We start from the raw sequence: 24521 nt of genomic DNA, 5'->3' as shown, positions 1-24521 counted from the left end.
TTCACTCACAACCCTCGGTGTTCACTCCCATCCCTCAGTGTTCACTCACAACCCTCGGTGTTCACTCCCATCCCTCAGTGTTCACTCACAACCCTCGGTGTTCACTCCCATCCCTCAGTGTTCACTCCAATCCCTCGGTGTTCACTCCCATCCCTCGGTGTTCACTCCCATCCCTCAGTGTTCACTCCCATCCCTCGATGTTCACTCCCATCCCTCGGTGTTCACTCCCGTCCCTCGGTGTTCACTCCCATCCCTCGGTGTTCACTCCCATCCCTCGGTGTTCACTCCCATCCCTCGGTGTTCACTCCCATCCCTCGGTGTTCACTCCCATCCCTCGGTGTTCACTCCCATCCCTCGGTGTTCACTCCCATCCCTCAGTGTTCACTCATATCCCTCGGTGTTCACTCCCATCCCTCAGTGTTCACTCACATCCCTCGGTGTTCACTCCCATCCCTCGGTGTTCACTCACATCCCTCGGTGTTCGCTCACACCCCTCGGTGTTCACTCACACCCCTCGGTGTTCACTCACATCCCTCGGTGTTCACTCACACCCCTCGGTGTTCACTCACATCCCTCGGTGTTCACTTACATCCCTCGGTGTTCACTCACATCCCTCGGTGTTCACTCACAACCCTCGGTGTTCACTCACATCCCTCGGTGTTCACTCACAACCCACGGTGTTCACTCACATCCCTCGGTGTTCACTCACAACCCTCGGTGTTCACTCACAACCCTCGGTGCTCACTCACAACCCTCGGTGTTCACTCACATCCCTCGGTGTTCACTCACACCCCTCTGTGTCACTCACAACCCTCGGTGTTCACTCACATCCCTCGGTGTTCACTCACAACCCTCGGTGTTCACTCACAACCCTCGACGTTCACTCAAAACCCTCGGTGTTCACTCACAACCCTCGGTGTTCACTCAAAACCCTCTGTGTCCACTCACAACCCTCGGTGTTCACTCACATCCCTCGGTGTTCACTCACACCCCTCGGTGTTCACTCACATTCCTCGGTGTTCACTCACACCCCTCGGTGTTCACTCACACCCCTCGGTGTTCACTCACACCCCTCGGGTGTTCACTCACATCCCTCGGTGTTCACTCACAACCCTCGGTGTTCACTCACAACCCTCGGTGTTCACTCACAATGCTCGGTGTTCACTCACAACCCTCGGTGTTCACTCACAATGCTCGGTGTTCACTCACATCCCTCGGTGTTCACTCACAACCCTCGGTGTTCACTCAACCCTCGGTGTTCACTCACAATGCTCGGTGTTCACTCACATCCCTCGGTGTTCACGCACAACCCTCTGTGTCCACTCACAACCCTCGGTGTTCATTCACATCCCTCAGTGTTCACTCACATCCCTCGGTGTTCACTCACAACCCTCTGTGTCCACTCACAACCCTCGGTGTTCACTCACATCCCTCTGTGTTCACTCACACCCATCGGTGTTCACTCACACCTCTCAGTGCTCACTCACATTCCTCGGTGTTCACTCACACCCTTCGGTGTTCACTCACACCCCTCGGGTGTTCACACACATCCCTCGGTGTTCACTCACAACTTTCGGTGTTCACTCACAACCCTCGGTGTTCACTCACAATCCTCTGTGTTCACTCACATCCCTCGGTGTTCACTCACAACCCTCGGTGTTCACTCACATCCCTCGGTGTTCACTCACATCCCTCGGTGTTCACTCACATCCCTCGGTGTTCACTCATAACCCTCGGTGTTCACTCACATCCCTTGGTGTTCACTCACAACCCTCTGTGTCCACTCACAACCCTCAGTGTTCACTCACATCCCTCGGTGTTCACTCACAACCCTCGGTGTTCACTCACATCCCTCGGTGTTCACTCACATCCATAGGTGTTCACTGACAACCCTCGGTGTTCACTCACAGGTTGTGTTTAACACCCAACCCTCGGTGTTCACTCACAGGTTGTGTTTAACACCCAACCCTCGGTGTTCACTCACACCCCTCGGTGTTCACTCACATCCCTCGGTGTTCACTCACAACCCTCGGTGTTTACTCACAACCCTCTGTGTCCACTCACAACCCTCGGTGTTCACTCACAACCCTCGGTGTCCACTCACAACCCTCGGTGTTCACTCACAACCCTCGGTGTTCACTCACAACCCTCGGTGTTCACTCACATCCCTCGGTGTTCACTCACAACCCTCGGTGTTCACTCACAACCCTCGGTGTTCGCTCACATCCCTCGGTGTTCACTCACATCCCTCGGTGTTCACTCACATCCCTCGGTGTTCACTCAACGCTCGGTGTTCGCTCACATCCTTCGGTGTTCATTCACATCCCTCGGTGCTCACATCCCTCGGTGTTCACTCACACCCCTCGGTGTTGACTCACACCCCTCGGTGTTCACTCACACCCCTCGGGTGTTCACTCACATCCCTCGGTGTTCACTCACAACCCTCGGTGTTCACTCACAACCCTCGGTGTTCACTCACAATCCTCGGTGTTCACTCACATCCCTCGGTGTTCACTCACATCCCTCGGGGTTCACGCACAACCCTCTGTGTCCACTCACAACTCTCGGTGTTCACTCACATCCCTCGGTGTTCACTCACAACCTTCTGTGTCCACTCACAACCCTCGGTGTTCACTCACATCCCTCGGTGTTCACTCACAACCCTCTGTGTCCACTCACAACCCTCGGTGTTCACTCACATCGCTCGGTGTTCACTCACACCCCTCGGCGTTCACTCACACCCCTCGGTGTTCACTCACATTCCTCGGTGTTCACTCACACCCCTAGGTGTTCACTCACAACCCTCGGTGTTCACTCACATCGCTCGGTGTTCACTCACACCCCTCGGCGTTCACTCACACCCCTCGGTGTTCACTCACATTCCTCGGTGTTCACTCACACCCCTTGGTGTTCACTCACACCCCTCGGTGTTCACTCACACCCCTCGGATGTTCACTCACATCCCTCGGTGTTCACTCACAACCCTCGGTGTTCACTCACAACCCTCGGTGTTCACTCACAACCCTCGGTGTTCACTCACAACCCTCGGTGTTCACTCCCATCCCTCGGTGTTCACTCCCATCCCTCGGTGTTCACTCACACCCCTCGGTGTTCACTCACATTCCTCGGCGTTCACTCACACCCCTCGGTGTTCACTCACACCCCTCGGTGTTCACTCACACCCCTCGGGTGTTCACTCACATCCCTCGGTGTTCACTCACAATGCTCGGTGTTCACTCACAACCTTCGGTGTTCACTCACAATGCTCGGTGTTCACTCACAACCCTCGGTGTTCACTCACAATGCTCGGTGTTCACTCACATCCCTCGGTGTTCACTCACAACCCTCTGTGTTCACTCACAACCCTCGGTGTTCACTCACAATGCTCGGTGTTCACTCACATCCCTCGGTGTTCACTGACAACCCTCGGTGTTCACTCACAACCCTCGGTGTTCACTCACATCCTTCGGTGCTCACGCACAACCCTCTGTGTCCACTCACAACCCTCGGTGTTCACTCACATCCCTCAGTGTTCACTCACATCCCTCGGTGTTCACTCACAACCCTCTGTGTCCACTCACAACCCTCGGTGTTCACTCACACCCATCAGTGTTCACTCACACCCCTCAGTGCTCACTCACATTCCTCGGTGTTCACTCACACCCCTCGGTGTTCACTCACACCCCTCGGTGTTCACTCACACCCCTCGGTGTTCACTCACACCCCTCGGGTGTTCACACACAACCCTCGGTGTTCACTCACAACCCTCGGTGTTCACTCACAATCCTCGGTGTTCACTCACATCCCTCGGTGTTCACTCACAACCCTCGGTGTTCACTCACATCCCTCGGTGTTCACTCACATCCCTCGGTGTTCACTCACATCCCTCTGTGTTCACTCATAACCCTCGGTGTTCACTCACATCCCTTGGTGTTCACTCACATCCCTCTGTGTTCACTCACATCCCTCGGTGTTCACTCACAACCCTCGGTGTTCACTCACATCCCTCGGTGTTCACTCACATCCCTAGGTGTTCACTCACAACCCTCGGTGTTCACTCACAGGTTGTTTTTAACACCCAACCCTCGGTGTTCACTCACACCCCTCGGTGTTCACTCACATCCCTCGGTGTTCACTCACAACCCTCGGTGTCCACTCACAACCCTCGGTGTCCACTCACAACCCTCGGTGTTCACTCACAACCCTCGGTGTTCACTCACAACCCTCGGTGTTCACTCACATCCCTCGGTGTTCACTCACAACCCTCGGTGTTCACTCACATCCCTCGGTGTTCACTCACAACCCTCGGTGTTCACTCACAACCCTCGGTGTTCGCTCACATCCCTCGGTGTTCACTCACATCCATCGGTGTTCACTCATCCCTCGGTGTTCACTCAACCCTCGGTGTTCGCTCACATCCTTCGGTGTTCATTCACATCCCTCGGTGCTCACATCCCTCGGTGTTCACTCACACCCCTCGGTGTTCACTCACACCCCACGGGTGTTCACTCACATCCCTCGGTGTTCACTCACAACCCTCGGTGTTCACTCACAACCCTCGGTGTTCACTCACAATCCTCGGTGTTCACTCACATCCCTCGGTGTTCACTCACAACCCTCGGTGTTCACTCACATCCCTCAGTGTCCACTCACATCCCTCGGTGTTCACTCACAACCTACTGTGTCCACTCACAACCCTCGGTGTTCACTCACATCGCTCGGTGTTCACTCACACCCCTCGGCGTTCACTCACACCCCTCGGTGTTCACTCACATTCCTCGGTGTTCACTCACACCCCTAGGTGTTCACTCACACCCCTCGGTGTTCACTCACACCCCTCGGGTGTTCACTCACATCCCTCGGTGTTCATTCACAACCCTCAGTGTTCACTCACAACCCTCTGTGTTCACTCACAACTCTCGGTGTTCACTCACAACCCTCGGTGTTCACTCACAATCCTCGGTGTTCACTCACATCCCTCGGTGTTCACTCACAATGCTCGGTGTTCACTCAGAACCCTCGGTGTTCACTCACATCCCTCGGTGCTCACTCACATCCCTCGGTGTTCACTCACATCCCTCGGTGTTCACTCATAACCCTCGGTGTTCACTCACATCCCTTGGTGTTCACTCACAACCCTCTGTGTCCACTCACAACCCTCAGTGTTCACTCACATCCCTCGGTGTTCACTCACAACCCTCGGTGTTCACTCACATCCCTCGGTGTTCACTCACAGGTTGTGGTTAACATTCAACCCTCGGTGTTCACTCACAGGTTGTGGTTAACACCCAACCCTCGGTGTTCACTCACAGGTTGTGGTTAACACCCAACCCTCGGTGTTCACTCACACCCCTCGGTGTTCACTCACAACCCTCGGTGTTCACTCACAGGTTGTGGTTAACAACCAACCCTCGGTGTTCACTCACACACCTCGGTGTTCACTTACAACCCTCGGTGTTCACTCACATCCCTCGGTGTTCATTCACAATTCTCGGTGTTCGCTCACATCCCTCGGTGTTCACTCACATCCCTCGGTGTTCACTCAACCCTCGGTGTTCACTCACATCCTTCGGTGTTCATTCACATCCCTCGGTGCTCACATCCCTCGGTGTTCACTCACAACCCTCGGTGTTCACTCACACCCCTCGGTGTTTACTCACAACCCTCGGTGTTCACTGAACCCTCGGTGTTCACTCACAACCCTCGATGTTCAATCACAACCCTCGGTGTTCACTCACACCCCTCGGTGTTCACTCACACCCCTCGGTGTTCACTCACAGCCCTCGGTGTTCACTGAACCCTCGGTGTCCACTCACAACCCTCGGTGTCCACTCACAACCCTCGGTGTTCAATCACAACCCTCGGTGTTCACTCACAGGTTGTGGTTAACACACAATCGGTACTCACAACCCTCGGTGTTCACTCACAGCCCTCGGTGTTCACTCAGGTTGTGGTTAACACACAACCCTCTGTGTTCACTCACAGGTTGTGCTTAACACAACCCTCGGTGTTTACTCAAACTGTGCTTAACACAACCCTCGGTGTTCACTCACAGGTTATGGTTAATACAACCCTCGGTGTTCACTCATAGGTTGTGGTTAACTCAACTGTCGGTGTTCACTCACAGCTTGTGGTTAATGCTCAACTCTCGGTGTTCACTCACAGGTTGTGGTTAAGACACAACTCTCGGTGTTCACTCATAGGTTGTGGTCATTGCTGAACCCTCGGTGTTCACTTGCTGGTTGTGGTCATTGCTGAACCCTCGGTGTTCACTTGCTGGTTGTGGTCAACGCACAACCCTCGGTGTTCACTCACAGGTTGTGGTCAACACACAACCCTCGATGTTCACTCACAGGTTGGCGTCAACACAACCCTCGGTGTTCACTCACAGGTTGTGGTCAACACACAACCCTCGGTGTTCACTCACAGGTTGTGGTCAACACACAACCCTCGGTGTTCACTCACAGGTTGTGGTCAACACACAACCCTAGGTGTTCACTCACAGGTTGTGGTCAACACACAACCCTCGGTGTTCACTCACAGGTTGTGGTCAACACACAACCCTCGGTGTTCACTCACAGGTTGTGGTCAACACACAACCCTCGGTGTTCACTCACAGGTTGTGGTCAACACACAACCCTCGGTGTTCACTCACAGGTTGTGGTCAACACACAACCCTCGGTGTTCACTCACAGGTTGTGGTCAACACACAACCCTCGGTGTTCACTCACAGGTTGTGGTCAACACACAACCCTCGGTGTTCACTCACAGGTTGTGGTCAACACACAACCCTCGGTGTTCACTCACAGGTTGTGAACACTCAACCCTCGGTGTTCACTCACAGGTTGGCATCAACACACAACCCTCGGTGTTCACTCACAGGTTGTGGTCAACACACAACCCTCGGTGTTCACTCACAGGTTGTGGTCAACACACAACCCTCGGTGTTCACTCACAGGTTGTGGTCAACACACAACCCTCGGTGTTCACTCACAGGTTGTGGTCAACACACAACCCTCCGTGTTCACTCACAGGTTGTGGTCAACACACAACCCTCGGTGTTCACTCACAGGTTGTGGTCAACACACAACCCTCGGTGTTCACTCACAGGTTGTGGTCAACACACAACCCTCGGTGTTCACTCACAGGTTGTGAACACTCAACCCTCGGTGTTCACTCACAGGTTGGCGTCAACACACAACCCTCGGTGTTCACTCACAGGTTGTGGTCAACACACAACCCTCGGTGTTCACTCACAGGTTGTGGTCAACACACAACCCTCGGTGTTCACTCACGGATTTCACGTCTGACCTGCATTTTTTTTTCTCGATGAGGCTTATTTTGTGACTTTCATAGCACATCCCCGCACACGTGTGTGTGTGTGTGTGTTTGTATATATATATATATATATATATATATATATATATATATATATATATATATATATATATATATATATATATATATAATAACGAACGATAAAAAATGCAAAATAGTCATAAGGGGAGTTGAATGATATCTCTAAACCTTTCGTGTTGCAATCAACACATTAAGAGCTTGCAATGTTGTAGAAATGAGTAGGAAGTCCAGGCAGATAGAGCCGTTACCATGAACGAATCTCTTTGGACTTAATACTCATTTCTGTAATAATGAAGGCTCATGATGTGTTGATTACAACACGAAACCCCAAGAGCTATCATTCAACTCCCCCAGTTAAAAACAGTAGAGGAGTGTTATTAGATTGAGAGTTGGTAGTGTCGGAAAGATGGATTGAATATTTTGAGGAACTGTTAAATATTTGATGATGATAGGGAAGCTGTGATTTCGTGCACTGGGAATGTAGGTATAACATCTTTTTATGAGTGAGGAAGAGCCAGATGTGAGTGTAGGGGAAGTACATGAGGCTGTGGGTAGAATGAAAGGGTAGAATTGCAACCTGAATGAAAGGTAGAATTGCAAGCTTTGCCTTTGTATAAAGGCAAAGGTTGCAATAGAGAATGTAAGACTCAGAATGTTTTAATCCTGTATAATTGGTGAGGTGTACGGTAGAGTTATTATTGAGAGAATTAAAAGTAAGGACGGAGAGTAGAATCGCAGATGAACAAGAAGGCTTTAGGAAGGGTAGGGGGTGTAGAGACCAAGTGTTGACAGTGAAACACGTAAGCGAATAGTATTTAGATAAAGGTAAAGAGGCATTCGTTGAATTTATGATTTAGAAAAGGCATATGGTAGAATGGCTAGGGATATTACCAAAGCAGATATTACTGAAGGTTACTGAAAGCAGTGAAGAGTTTTTAAGAGGATAGTGAGGCTCAGATTAGAGTATGCAGGAGAGAGGGAGATTATTTCCCAGTAAAAGTGGGCCTTAGACAAGGATGTGGGATGTCACGGTGGTTGTTCAATATATTTATTGATGGGGTTGTAAGAGAAGTGAATGTTCGGGTGTTGGCAAGAGGTGTGGAGTTAAAAGATAAAAAAATCTAACACAAAGTGGGAGTTGTCACAGTTGCTTTATGCTGATGACACTGTGCTTTTGGGAGATCCTGAAGAAAAATTGCAAAAGTTAATGGACGAATTTGGAAGGGTATGTAAAAGAAAATTAAAAGCGAGCACAGGAAAGAGCAAGGTAATGAAAGCTACAAAAAAAATTGGTAATAAAATACTGTATATCAGATTGAAGGGAGGAAGTATGGAGGAAGTGAATGTATTCAGATATTTGGGAGTGGACGTGTCAGCAGATGGGTCTATGAAGGATGAGGTGAACATAAAATTGGGGAGGGAAAAAAGTGAGTGGTGCACTGGGAAGTCTGTAGAGACAAGGAACGTTATCCATGGAAGCAAAAAGAAGAATGCTCTTATATGAAGATGAAGAAACAAAGAGAATGTTGCAACAAGGAGAAGGCAGCCTCTCTTGAACTCTCATTCCGAGAGAGGCTGCAGCAGGTGACAAACCCGCACTGCGCTACCCTGAGAAAACTTCCCTTTACTCCTTCAGTTGCTGCCTTGCAACTTTGCATAGCTCTTGATTACGCATCGAGAAGTGTGAGAGTACTTGAGCTACAGGTTTCCACCCCCCATGGCTTTGTAGACAGCCTGTGCTGTCTACCAGCTAAGTTCATATTTCATGCTATGCTCGTGCTGTCACCTATAGGCCCATACCCAGTTCAGAAACACCATGCTTACACCGCTCTCACTCAGCGTCCAGGCATCCTAGAGACAACACAAGGCCTACCCCTCTCTCCCTCGCAGCCTGGCCCCTCGGGGCCTTGGGCACTAAAACACTGCCTGTGTACCCACGATCTCACAAATAAAGTAAGAAGCCTCCGAGGTCTTATCATTTCATCCACCGCCTGCAGCACCCTACACAAGAAGCATCCGTCTCTCAACGAGTTATCCTGATGTGTCTGCAAGTTTCAGCATCCAGACACACGTACAAGCAGGATCTAGCCGAAATTTGCCGAATTTCTTTGATAAATGTAAGCGACTCAGCGCCACAGCGTCCCACGCTGTTCAAGTCACGTGTTCAGCGTATGGGTCTGCTGTTGTTGTTCAGCTCAGCACGGGTATTTCAGCAAGTCAGAGGTGAGTTTGCGGTGATTTTAGTGTCTAGTGTGCGTGTCTCCCTCGTGTGTTGTGAGGTGAGAATAGCAAGGCGCGGCGGTCCTTGTTCTACCATACGCCCCTCACCTCACACTGCAACCATGCTCCTCGCCACCACATACCATACACCACCATGCTCCTCGCCACCACACTACCATACACCACCATGCTCCTCGCCTCGTCACCACACTACCGTACACCATCATGCTCTCACTCCCTTTCTGCTGTTTCTGTGAATTCTGTGCGAATTCTTGGCTAGAGCTGTGTATCTGAGTGCCCGAGGTCACTCGAAGCCACGTGGAGCTACAAGCCACGTAGGTTTAGCCAGATCCCAAGCCACCCTGTGATTTTCTGCCCGCATCATTTCACTGACGTCACGATGCTGTCGTGACGTCACCGTTGCCTGACGTCACTAGGATGTCACCCCATAACATCCCTCACTTCACTCTAGGACGTCACCTATATATATATATATATATATATATATATATATATATATATATATATATATATATATATATATATATATATATATATATATATATATATACGTCGTGCCGAATAGGCAGAACTTGCCATCTTGGCTTAAATAGCAACGCTCATCTTGCCATATAGGACAAGTGAAAATTTATGTATGCAATAATTTCGCCAAAATCATTCTGAACCTAACGAAAAAAATATATTTCACTGTGTTTGTTTAGTATTAAATTATTGTAAACAAATCTAAAATATATTTAGTTGGGTTAGGCTAAAATAAATTTTTCTTGTTATAATAAGGTTAGGTAAGTTTTCTAAGTTCCTTTTGGTGCAAAATAATAAATTTTTACATCAACATTAATGAAAAAAATATATCTTAAAACGTATGAGAGAAAATTTTAGAAAGGACTTAATTTTAAATGAGTTCTTGCTAACTGACCAGTTTTACATATTCGGCACGACATATATATATATATATATATATATATATATATATATATATATATATATATATATATATATATATATATATATATATACATATATATATATATATATATATATATATATAATAATAATAATAATAATAATAATAATAAAATGATTTGTATATTTGTACTTTAAAGTTAGGTCCTTATCAGCAGATACCATCACAGGCGACATGACCTTCCCTGCTGCTCATGATTCACTGTTCTTAAGCACCACCAAGGCGGGTTAGTGAGTGGACAAGTTTCATAATGTTTAGTCAGTGTGTGGGAATGTGTAAATGACGTTTTCTGCCTCTGTAAGTTAGGCTCAGAGCCCCATGAGAAAGTATGGTAACTTGAGTCTCACAGCTCCCGATCTCCACCTCGCCTGCGTTTTTCTTTGTTGTTTGTATATGGCGCTTATTATTTTCTGCCGCGCAGCGCCTCAGGTGATCTCTTCGACTGATGAAAACCTCATATGGAAGAAAAGATATATAGAGAGAAAGCTTTTATTCCTGTTTCTGTATCCATGGGGCGAGGTTCTTCTTGGTATCGTTAGTTTAGTGCTCTCTACTCTCTTCTCTGATCTAAAGTCAGTAAGAATATAGTAACCTAGTTCGTCAGCTGACGTACTGCTGTAGCTAAGGCCAAGGGCTGTACCAGTACCGGAGGGTCGAGTTGAGCGCCCATGGAAGATATAGGAACAGTAAATAGGAAATGCCTATCATGAGGTGTTCTTTCTGCTGGAAGGGGAACTTTGTTCTTTCCAAGACCGATGTCAGGCATTGCTGAAACGGTGAATTACAGAATAAGTCTATTAACGACAATTCACCTGCTCTGGTGTAACGTATAATAAGAAGACACTTGTGTGTTTGGTTCAACCCTTGTTGGCTTTTGCCATCTACTATGAGTCTATCCCACCAGGACTGTTTGTGGTGTTCCAGGAGCGGGTCTACTTGAGAGGTCTGCAAGGATATCCCACTAACAAGGCCCTCCAGTAAACTTGGACTGTTAAAATAAAAGAGGAACTCTCAAGTTACTTCTCCACTAACTCACTAGATGAAGTACACCAAGACAAGAACGTGTGTTATTTATACACAGAGAAAGAGAGGGTTATTAACCCCAGTCAAACTGGAAAGGGTGAAGACTTTCCAGAGTTTTAACTTCAAGAGTTCGTCGTGTTGACTAAGTTTTGGGATGTGGAAGAAGAATGCTCGCTTCAAGAGAGTTAAACCAGGAAAGACAGGCACCTTATGAGGAAGATACAATGCATCTTGGCCATGGAATTCCCTTATTTTCTTCTCCAGGCATTTCATCAGTTAAGCTTTTCCTTAAAGATGATGGGAATGGGCTAGGACCCTATCATTTTTTTCTATGACTCTCTCTGGCAGATGGATCAGGAGTGACGGCCTTGTCAGTTCAACTCTGTTTTCATAATTAACTTCTATTTTAAAATGACTTTTAGTTATTGTCTACTAACGATCTCTCTCACACACACACACATATCTATATCTAATTTCTATATCTAATATATATATATATATATATATATATATATATATATATATATATATATATATATATATATATATATATATATATATATATATATATATTGTGCCGAATAGGTAAACTTACAATTTTGGCTTAAACAGCAACGGCCTTCTTGCCGAATAAGGCAAGCAAAAATTTGTGTATGCAACAATTTGGCAAAAATCATTCTGAACCTAACGGAGAAAAATATATATTTCATTGTGTTTATTATTAAATTATTGTAAACTTATTTAAAATATATTTAGTTGGATTAGGCTAAATTAAATTGCGCTTGTTATAATAAGGTTAGGTGAGTTTTCTAAGGTTCTTTTGGTACAAAATTATTAATTTTTACATTAACATAAATGAAAAAATATATCTTTAAAAATATCAGAGAAAATTTTAGAAAGGACTTAATTTTAAATGAGTTCCTGCTAATTGACCAGTTTTACCTATTAGGCACGACACACACACACACACACACACACACTTTGTGTATATATATATATATATATATATATATATATATATATATATATATATATATATATATATATATATATATATATATATATATATATATATGCAATAAGATCACAGTAAACAGGTGATTTCAGAATATGCAAAACAACCACTCTGAAAGAATAGAGAAATTCCCAGCGCTTTGGTGACTACTCAAATTATCAAGGAACTATCATAGTTCCTTGATAATGTGAGTGGTCACCAAAGCGCTTGGAATTTCTCTATTCTTTCAGAGTGGTTGTTTTGCATATATATATATATATATATATATATATATATATATATATATATATATATATATATATATATATATATATATATATATATATATATATATATAGGTAGTAGGTTGGTAGACAGCAACCGCCCAGGGAGGTACTACCGTCCTGCCAAGTGAGTGTAAAACGAAAGCCTGTAATTGTTTTACATGATGGTAGGATTGCTGGTGTTTTTTGTCTGTCTCATAAATATGCAAGATTACAGGTATGTCTTGCTACTTCTACTTGCACTTAGGTCACACTACACATACATGTACATGTTTATTTATACACACTCATCTGAATTTTCTTTGATTTTATCTTGATAGTTCTTGGTCTTATTATTTTTCCTTTTATATCCATGGGGAAGTGGAATAAGAATCTTTCCTCCGTAAGCCATGCGTGTTGTAAAAGTCAACTAAAATGCCAGGAACAATGGGCTAGTAACCCCTTTTCCTGTAATAATTACTAAAAAGAATAAGAAAATTGTCAAAGTGGGAAGTCTGAATGTGCGTGGATGTTGTGCAAATGATAAGAAAGAGATGATTGTGGATGTTATGAATGAGAAGAAGCTGGATGTCGTGGCTTTAAGTGAAACAAAGCTGAAGGGGGTGGGAGAGTTTCAATGGAGAGGAATAAATGGGATTAGGTCAGGGGTTTCAAATAGAGTTAGAGCTAAAGAAGGAGTAGCAATAATGTTGAAGGATAATTTATGGCAGGAAAAGAGGGACTACAAATGTATTAATTCAAGGATTATGTGGAGTAAAATAAAGGTTGGATGTGAAAAGTGGGTTACAGTAAGCGTATATGCACCTGGAGAAGAAAGAAGTATAGAGGAGAGAGAGGGATTTTGAGAAATGTTGAGTGAATGCGTGGGGAGATTTGAACCAAGTGTGAGAGCAATTGTGGTTGGGGATTTCAATGCTAAAGTGGGCAAAAATGTTGTGGAGGGAGTAGTAGGTAAATTTTGGGTGCCGGGGGTAAATGAAAATGGGGAGCCTTTAATTGAGCTATGTGTAGAAAGAGGTTTGGTAATAAGTAATACATATTTTATGAAGAAGAGGATAAATAAATATACAAGGTATGATATAGCACGTAATGAAAGTAGTTTGTTAGATTATGTATTGGTGGATAAAAGGTTGATGGGTAGGCTCCAGGATGTACACGTTTATAGAGGGGCAACTGATATATCGGATCATTATTTAGTTGTAGCTACAGTTAGAGTAAGAGGTAGATGGGAAAAGAGGAAAATGGCAACAACAGGCAAGAGGGAGGTGAAAGTGTATAAACTAAGGGAGGAGGAAGTTCAGGTGAGATATAAGAAACTATTGGCAGAAAGGTGGGCTGGTGCAAGTATGAGTAGTGGCGGGGTTGAAGAGGGTTGGAATAGTTTTAAAAATGGAATATTAGAATGTGGGGCAGAAGTTTATGATTATAGGAGGGTGGTTGCAGGAGGAAAGAGGAGTGATTGATGGAATGATGAAGTAAAGGGTGTGATAAAAGAAAAAAAGTTAGCTTATGAGAAGTTTTTACAAAGCAGAAGTGTTATAAGAAGAGCAGAGTATATGGAGAATAAAAGAAAGGTGAAGAGAGTGGTGAGAGAGTGCAAAAGGAGAGCAGATGATAGAGTGGGAGAGGCACTGTCAAGAAATTTTAATGAAAATAAGAAAAAAATTTGGAGTAAGTTAAACAAGTTAAGAAAGCATAGAGAACGAATGGATTTGTCAGTTAAAAACAGAATAGGGGAGTTAGTAGATGGGGAGATGGAGGTTTTGGGTAGATGGCGAGAATATTTTGAGGAACTTTTAAATGTCGACGAAGAAAGGGAAGCGGTAATTTCATGCACTGGTCAGGGAGGTATACCATCTTTTAGGAGTGAAGAAGAACAGGATGTGAGTGTGGGGGAGGTGCGTGAGGCATTACGTAGAATGAAAGGTAAAGCAGCTGGAACTGACGGGATCATGACAGAAATGTTAAAAGCAGGGGGGGGATATAGTGTTGGAGTGGTTGGTATTTTTGTTTAATAAATGTATGAAAGAGGGGAAGGTACCTAGGGATTGGCAGAGAGCATGTATAGTCCCTTTATATGAAGGGAAGGGGGTCAAAAGAGATTGTGAAAATTATAGAGGAATAAGTTTTCTGAGTATACCAGGAAAAGTGTACGGTAGGGTTATAATTGAAAGAATTAGAGGTAAGACAGAATGTAGGATTGCGGATGAGCAAGGAGGCTTCAGAGTGGGTAGAGGATGTGTAGATCAAGTGTTTACATTGAAGCATATATGTGAACAGCATTTAGATAAAGGTAGGGAAGTTTTTCTTGCATTTATGGATTTAGAAAAGGCATATGATAGAGTGGGTGGGGGAGCAATGTGGCAGATGTTGCAAGTATCAATGACCTGCTATTTCCTGATGACTGCGCCCTCAACGCTGCTTCAGAAGCCGCCATGCAGCACAGTGTTGACAAGTTCTCTGACGCCTGCAACAACTTCGGGCTGACAATCAGTACAACGAAGACTGAAGTGATGCACCAGCCTGCTCCGGGAAAGACGTATGTTGAGCCAAACATCACCATCAACGGGCAGCGACTGAACGCCGTAGACAAATTCACCTACCTCGGCAGTACCCTTTCCAGAAACGTTGTCATCGATGATGAGGTGAATGCCAGACTTGACAAAGCCAGTGCCACCTTCGGCAGGCTCCACAAGAATGTATGGAACCGAAGAGGCATCACCACAAGCACCAAGATCAAGGTGTACAGAGCCACAGTCCTCACCACACTTCTCTATGGCTGCGAAACCTGGACTGTCTACAAACGTCACGCCAGAAAGTTGAACCACTTTCACACCACACGGATCAGAAAAATTCTCGGCATCAAATGGCACGATAAGATCCCAGGCACAGAAGTGCTGACTACAGCTGGCCTGCCTAGCATCTACACCATCCTAATGCAGACACAGCTTCGCTGGGCAGGTCACGTTGCTCGCATGCCAGACCACCGGCTGCCAAAGAAACTCTTGTTTGGCGAACTGCAGCATGGAAAGCTCTCTCAAGGAGGCCAAAAGAAGCGCTACAAGGACACCCTTAAGACTGCTCTGAAAGCTTTCAACATCAACCACACCATGTGGGAGCTGATAGCTCAGGACAGGAATGACTGGCGAGCAGTTGTCCAGAAAGGGGCAACATCCTGCGAGGCAAGCAGAATCTCACTAGCTGAGCAGCGCAGGCAGGCGAGGAAGACCAGAGCCATCAGACCCCTCGATGCCGCCACCCTTCCCTGTCCACACTGCCAGAGAACGTTTCGTGCGCAGATTGGCCTGACAAGTCATCTGCGTACCCACCAACTTCGACCCCAGGATGACTAGATGGTCCTTGTCGAATCGACGGACAAACAACAAACAATATGGAATAGGTGGTAAGTTACTAAATGCTGTAAAGAGTTTTTATGAGGTCAGTGAGGCTCAGGTTAGGGTGTGTAGAAGAGAGGGAGAATACTTCCCGGTAAAAGTAGGTCTTAGACAGGGATGTGTAATGTCACCATGGTTGTTTAATATATTTATAGATGGGGTTGTAAAAGAAGTAAATGCTAGGGTGTTTGGGAGAGGGATGGGATTAAATTATGGGAAATCAAATACAAAATGGGAACTGACGCAGTTGCTTTTTGCTGATGATACTGTGCTCATGGGAGACTCTAAAGAAAAATTGCAAAGGTTAGTAGATGAGTTTGGGAGTGTGTGTAAAGGTAGAAAGTTGGAAGTGAACATAGAAAAGAGTAAGGTGATGAGGGTATCAAATGATTTAGATAAAGAAAATTGGATATCAAATTGGGGAGGAGGAGTATGGAAGAAGTGAATGTTTTCAGATACTTGGGAGTTGACGTGTCGGCGGATGGATTTATGAAGGATGAGGTTAATTATAGAATTGATGAGGGGAAAAAAGGTGAGTGGTGCATTGAGTATATGTGGAGACTAAAAACGTTATCTATGGAGGCAAAGAAGGGAATGTATGAAAGTATAGTAGTACCAACACTCTTATAGGGGTGTGAAGCTTGGGTTGTGAATGCAGCAGCGAGGAGGCGGTTGGAGGTAGTGGAGATGTCCTGTCTAAGGGCAATATGTGGTGTAAATATTATGCAGAAAATTCGGAGTGTGGATATTAGGAGAAGGTGTGGAGTTAATAAAAGTATTAGTCAGAGGGCTGAAGTGGGGTTGTTGAGGTGGTTTGGTCATTTAGGGAGAATGGATCAAAGTAGAATGACATGGAGAGCGTATAAATCTGTAGGGGAAGGAAGGCGGGGTAGGGGTCGTCCTCGAAAAGGTTGGAGGGAGGGTGTAAAGGAGGTTTTGTAGGTGAGGGGCTCGAACTTCCAGCAAGCGTGCGTGAGCGTGTTAGATAGGAGTGAATGGAGACGAATGATACTTGGGACCTGACGATCTGTTGGAGTGTGAGCAGGGTAATATTTAGTGAAGGGATTCAGGGAAACCGGTTATTTTTATATAGCCGGACTTGAGTCCTGGAAATGGGCAGTACAATACCTGCACTCCAAAGGAGGGGTTCGGGATATTAGCAGTTTGGAGGGATATGTTGTGTATCTTTATACGTATATGCTTTTAAACTGTTGTATCCTGAGCACCTCTGCAAAAACAGTGATTATGTGTGAGTGAGGTGAAAGTGTTGAATGATGAAAGTATTTTTGGGGGGGATTTTCTTTCTTTTTTGGGTCACCCTGCCTCGGTGGGAGACGGCCGACTTGTTAATATATATATATATATATATATATATATATATATATATATATATATATATATATATATATATATATATATATATATATATATATATATATATATATATATTGCAATCAACACATCGTTTTATATTGATCAGTTTTACCTATTCGGCACGACATATATATATATATATATATATATATATATATATATATATATATATATATATATATATATATATATATATATATATATATATATATATATGCGTGTGTGGTCTTTATTTCTTTGTTTCCCTTTAGTCTTGGAGAGTTTTTTCAGTCTGGTCTAGTCTTTACTTTGTTTTTCCCTCTGACGATGATCAAAGTTTTCCCAGATACACTTGAACGTTTATTTTTAAAAATTCTTGGCAAAGTTTAGCTTGAGAATCGTCCGCCAAATATTTTGAGAACGTCGAGTTTAAAGTGAGGTGAGTAAGCCAGGGAAAAATATTTATAGGATAATTACCCTTATGTTGGCAGGTTCCTATTACTCAGCTCTAATTAGGGCTCATTAAAATAAAGGTAATTAGCGTGATGTGTTACTGGTAATATTTAAAGGGATGGAAGCAATGTAGATGATCCTGAAGTACTTAATTCTAGTTGCCACTCCTTCCTTGTGACATACTTGAGAGGTGTATCCTTTTGCCATCTTTCCTCCCCCGCTCCCTCCTTCCTTTCCCCGCTCCCTCCCTATCCTTCAACTCTCTTCATGTTCTAGGGACCCCACCCCTGTCATCCCGCCCCTCTCCCGCCCCTGGTGAGGTGTGAGGGGTCTAGCGCGGGTGTGGAAGGCAGTGAGCGCCGAGCTGCGGGTGAGAGCAGAGCAGCAGCAGCAGCGGCGGCAGGCAGTAGGTAGCCTCTACTGCAGCAGCAGCAGCAGCAGCAGTTGTAGTAGGGACAGGAGTTGGTGGTCGGGGGGCACTATGAGCCCCGCCGTGTACCATCATTCTTGCCCTCCCGCACCTGTTGTGTGTGTGTGGTGGGGCCGCGGTCTCCTGCCCCACCAGGGCAGCCTATCTCATCTGTGTGGCCGGGCAAACCAGTGCCCAGGTCGTTGTACCCTCCGGGCATGTCTCTTTCTGACCATGGCAACTTTTCACTGGTGGCATGCTGCCCTCTCCAGGATGTTTGACTTCCGCTCGTGCTGCATGTTACTCTGAGGACGCTAAAGTTTAGCTTATAAAAGCTTGGTGTTGTAGAAGACAAACTTTCAAGATTTCTATCTCAGCCGTATATAAACTCTCTCAGCTATAATTAATCACTAACAAGGATAATTTCCAAGTAGTGGAATAAGCTTCTCAGGATAATCATATCTCAGTTTTGGCGAGTTCCGTCACAGGAAGTCACGTGCGTTCATGAAGGAGCCGATGCAGTCATAGACTTGTGTAAATCGTAGTAAGAACCTCAAAATTCATGGAATATCGACTGGTCGGAGACATAACCTGAATTTTTTTTATTACTAATATTAAGCATGAATGCTATGTTGATCATTTGCCTCGTGTAGTAGTGAAGGTCGGATCTTCTGGCGTAACACCTCAAAGCTACGTGCGTGTGTGTGTGTGTGTGTGTGTGTGTGTGTGTAACTCCACTCTGCAGACTCAAGGGAGAGATCACTTTAAAAACATGAGTTCCAGTTGGTCCCGTAGTACAGGTCTCCGTGTCCCACTATTCACAGCTCACACCAGACTTTAACCTCTGTCAAGGGAAGGTTCCTGTGAGATTTTGAGGATGAGGTCACTTTTGCTTCAGTATGTTTGAGAGACACGGATCAGAGGCTTCCTCTTCCTCCTCCTCGTCCTCGGATCAGGGAGAAACCCCATGCTCCCTCCCGGGTGACGATATAGACTGTACTAGAAAAAACACCTCGTATAGAAAATGCAACTCCAGAAGACACAAGTGTGAGTGATTAGTGATGCGACTTTCCCTTCCCCGTGTTGCAAGTGAAAGTAAGAAGTGGACAAAACTTTCCAACTGCTCGACTCTCAACAGGTTGTTTCCTCTGAACGTTGATTTATAGAAGCTCTTGCTTTCTCAACATCGCTCTTAACAAATTAAGTGCTTATGTTTCCCATTTGCTGATAAGTAGTATAAAGTTGTATTAATGGTGCAGCCAGAACATTTAACGTCAGTGTGTCAGTGTTCAGTGTTAATTCAAACAGTAATCGTTCTGTGATTCACGTTTATCTGTTGAAATTACGTGTGACATGAAATAAAAAACTGAGAAAAATGTAAATGCAAAATATAAATTGAAAAAAAAAGAAATTGTGTAAGGGGCAATTAAAAAAGTGTGTTTACATTTATTTTGGAAAAGTTTGATCTGAAATACTTGTACTCGTTGTATCATTAGTAATGTTAGTAAACATCCGGTTTAATCGTACATATATATCAGAATAACCGAACATAGATACCGCTTGTGAACACTTCCTCCTCGAAATAATGTAATTAAAACTGAGTTTTGAACTTGACTCGAACACTGCAAATCCACTTTATATACTCCTGCACTTAGCAAGTGAAGCTGTAACTTGTTTAATTACTAACTGAGAGTACCTCTTTGAAATTAAATTCAAACTCGACTGATGGAGCTGGTCAGTGCAGCCAACAGGTTACTGAGTCACTGGTGGAGGAAGTGAAGGCTAGAGTTGAGCTAGAAACATGCGTGTTCCTCCTAGGGCTCTGCTAGTGCTGATAATGACAATCCTCGAGGCACCGGAATCAATACACAGCCAAGGTGACGAAGGTAAGTCTTGAGAGAGCTTAGTTCCTGTGTGTGTGTGTGTGTGTGTGTGTGTGTGTGTGTGTGTGTGTGTGTGTGTGTGTGTGTGTGTGTGTGTTTGTGTCAGTGTTTGCTTTCACCCATTTGGGGTTCCATGGGTCGAGTCATAGCTCTTGGCTATGTGAGTGAGTGAGAGAGAGAGAGAGAGAGAGAGAGAGAGAGAGAGAGAGAGAGAGAGAGAATAAAATTTGTATGTGCTTCCGAAAAATCCAGAAGAGTAGAAAGTTGATTTATTCTACTAAAAAAAAAAGAGAGAGAAAATGGTGAGATTTAATAACAGGAAGTAAAACTGTGCAGGAGAAATTTTTTAATGAGGGACAATAAAAAAGGAAGAAAGAGCCGACACGGGAATAGGAAAAGGATTGAGAAGTGATCTAAGGAAAAGCAGTAGGAGAAAAAAGAAGATAAAGGGGAAGAGGAGAAAACGTAGGAGGAAAAGGAAAACGAACAGAAAGACTTCGAAAGGAAGAAAACAGAAGAGAAGATAGCAGAACCAAGTGCAGCAGGATAACATAGACACAAGGGAATGAAATGGAATTAAAGAGAGAGAGAGAGAGGGGCAGGATAGAATTAGGATTAAATGGAGAGAGAGCATTAAAAGAGTGGGATACCTCCCATAGTATCAATATTCCCGAGTCTGGATCATCTGAGATTCTCAACATGACTGGCATATGAGAGGAATATTATGTTAGAATTACATTATTCATGACCGAGGGATAGCCGCCCCCTCCGCTGGCATACCACCGCCAGCCCCGCCGCAGTCGCAGTAGCCGCTGCCGCAGTCGCAGTAGCCGCCGCCGCAGCCGCAGTCGCCGCCTCAATTATGTAACCACCCCTCAACTCAACGGTAAATGATACCCATAATTTATTTACTACCCGTTTTGCACAATTGAAATTACAATCCCGGTGTACGATTAGATCCTCGCGGAAAGTGAATTGGATGGTCAGTCGGTGGATGGAATCTGATTGTATCCCATTAACCCATAAGGGCTTGACGCTCCCCATCCCTCTCCATGAGATAAATTACTCTAGAATAAATGAATCAATGTCACCGAAACGTACAAGTAGCCATTGTTTAAGAAATACTGTCAGGCAAACTACTGTACTTACATTTTTGCAAGTCAACGTACATACCCACTCAGCTGTAGTACGTACAGGTAATGTAAATGCATGTATATATCTAGGAATGATTGTATGTATGAAAGCATACATGTATGTATGTAGATATGTATGTATGTATGTCAATGACATCACGAAACAAGTGATTTTGAATCATTAAGAGAACTGCGGCTTGGACAGGTGTGTGACACTGGCCAGCATGGGCAGGTATGTGACACTGGCCAGCATGGGCAGGTGTGTGACACTGGCCAGCAAGGGCAGGTGTGTGACACTGGCCAGCAAGGGCAGGTATGTGACACTGGCCAGCATGGGCAGGTATGTGACACTGGCCAGCATGGGCAGGTGTGTGACACTGGCCAGCAAGGGCAGGTGTGTGACACTGGCCAGCAAGGGCAGGTGCATGACACTGGCCAGCATGGGCAGGTATGTGACACTTGCCAGCATGGGCAGGTGTGTGACACTGGCCAGCATGGGCAGGTATGTGTGACATGGGCTGGTGACCTGGCCAGCAAGGGCAGGTATGTGACACTGGCCAGCATGGGCAGGTATGTGACACTGGCCAGCATGGGCAGGTATGTGACACTGGCCAGGATGGGCAGGTATGTGACACTGGCCAGCATGGGCAGGTATGTGACACTGGCCAGCATGGGCAGGTATGTGACACTGGCCAGCATGGGCAGGTATGTGACACTGGCCAGCATGGGCAGGTATGTGACACTGGCCAGCATGGGCAGGTATGTGACACTGGCCAGTATGGGCAGGTATGTGACACTGGCCAGCATGGGCAGGTGTGTGACACTGGCCAGCATGGGCAGGTATGTGACACTGGCCAGCATGGGCAGGTATGTGACACTGGCCAGCATGGGCAGGTATGTGACACTGGCCAGCATGGGCAGGTATGTGACACTGGCCAGCATGGGCAGGTATGTGACACTGGCCAGCATGGGCAGGTATGTGACACTGGCCAGCATGGGCAGGTATGTGACACTGGCCAGCATGGGCAGGTATGTGACACTGGCCAGCATGGGCAGGTATGTGACACTGGCCAGCATGGGCAGGTATGTGACACTGGCCAGCATGGGCAGGTATGTGACACTGGCCAGCATGGGCAGGTATGTGACACTGGCCAGCATGGGCAGGTATGTGACACTGGCCAGCATGGGCAGGTATGTGACACTGGCCAGCATGGGCAGGTATGTGACACTGGCCAGCATGGGCAGGTATGTGACACTGGCCAGCATGGGCAGGTATGTGACACTGGCCAGCATGGGCAGGTATGTGACACTGGCCAGCATGGGCAGGTATGTGACACTGGCCAGCATGGGCAGGTATGTGACACTGGCCAGCATGGGCAGGTATGTGACACTGGCCAGCATGGGCAGGTATGTGACACTGGCCAGCATGGGCAGGTATGTGACACTGGCCAGCATGGGCAGGTATGTGACACTGGCCAGCATGGGCAGGTATGTGACACTGGCCAGCATGGGCAGGTATGTGACACTGGCCAGCATGGGCAGGTATGTGACACTGGCCAGCATGGGCAGGTATGTGACACTGGCCAGCATGGGCAGGTATGTGACACTGGCCAGCATGGGCAGGTATGTGACACTGGCCAGCATGGGCAGGTATGTGACACTGGCCAGCATGGGCAGGTATGTGACACTGGCCAGCATGGGCAGGTATGTGACACTGGCCAGCATGGGCAGGTATGTGACACTGGCCAGCATGGGCAGGTATGTGACACTGGCCAGCATGGGCAGGTGTGTGACACTGGCCAGCATGGGCAGGTGTGTGACACTGGCCAGCATGGGCAGGTATGTGACACTGGCCAGCATGGGCAGGTGTGTGACACTGGCCAGCATGGGCAGGTGTGTGACACTGGCCAGCATGGGCAGGTATGTGACACTGGCCAGCATGGGCAGGTATGTGACACTGGCCAGCATGGGCAGGTATGTGACACTGGCCAGCATGGGGAGGTGTGTGACACTGGCCAGCATGGGCAGGTATGTGACACTGGCCAGCATGGGCAGGTATGTGACACTGGCCAGCATGGGCAGGTGTGTGACACTGGCCAGCATGGGCAGGTATGTGACACTGGCCAGCATGGGCAGGTATGTGACACTGGCCAGCATGGGCAGGTGTGTGACACTGGCCAGCATGGGCAGGTATGTGACACTGGCCAGCATGGACAGGTATATGACACTGGCTAGCATGGGCAGGTGTGTGACACTGGCAAGCATGGGCAGGTATGTGACACTGGCCAGCATGGGCAGGTATGTGACACTGGCCAGCATGGGCAGGTATGTGACACTGGCCAGCATGGGCAGGTGTGTGACACTGGCCAGCATGGGCAGGTATGTGACACTGGCCAGCACATGGGCAGGTATGTGACACTGGCCAGCATGGGCAGGTGTGTGACACTGGCCAGCATGGGCAGGTATGTGACACTGGCCAGCATGGGCAGGTATGTGACATTGGCCAGCATGGGCAGGTATGTGACACTGGCCAGCATGGGCAGGTATGTGACACTGGCCAGCATGGGCAGGTGTGTGGACACAAATTCCCATCCTCGTTACGCTACCTTCAAAAATTTATTTATATTTTTCTTAATGATTCCTGTAAGACACTAGACTAGATTGAACAGAATATTAAATCTACGCGAGGTGCCATCCATGTTTGACTTACTCCAGTAACAAAATATTTAGAAATTAAAAGCGTGTCACTAAATAACGTTGATTTAAGCTATATGTAACGTGTAATATATATATATATATATATATATATATATATATATATATATATATATATATATATATATATATATATATATATATATATATATATATATATGAATTTAAATTGACCAATGATATATACAGCAGAATTTACCTAAAAAAAATTACGTTAGTTTAAGGAATGTTAAGTGAGGTTTCTATGTTTGTTTTAGTACAAAAATAAAAAATCATTATTTCATTGTCACTGAAAAGGGATTAGCTATCAATCTC

The sequence above is a fragment of the Cherax quadricarinatus genome, chromosome 44 (assembly GCF_038502225.1).
Source record: "Cherax quadricarinatus isolate ZL_2023a chromosome 44, ASM3850222v1, whole genome shotgun sequence".
In the NCBI taxonomy this organism is placed as follows: Eukaryota; Metazoa; Arthropoda; class Malacostraca; order Decapoda; family Parastacidae; genus Cherax; species Cherax quadricarinatus.
This window is presented reverse-complemented; position numbering follows the sequence as displayed.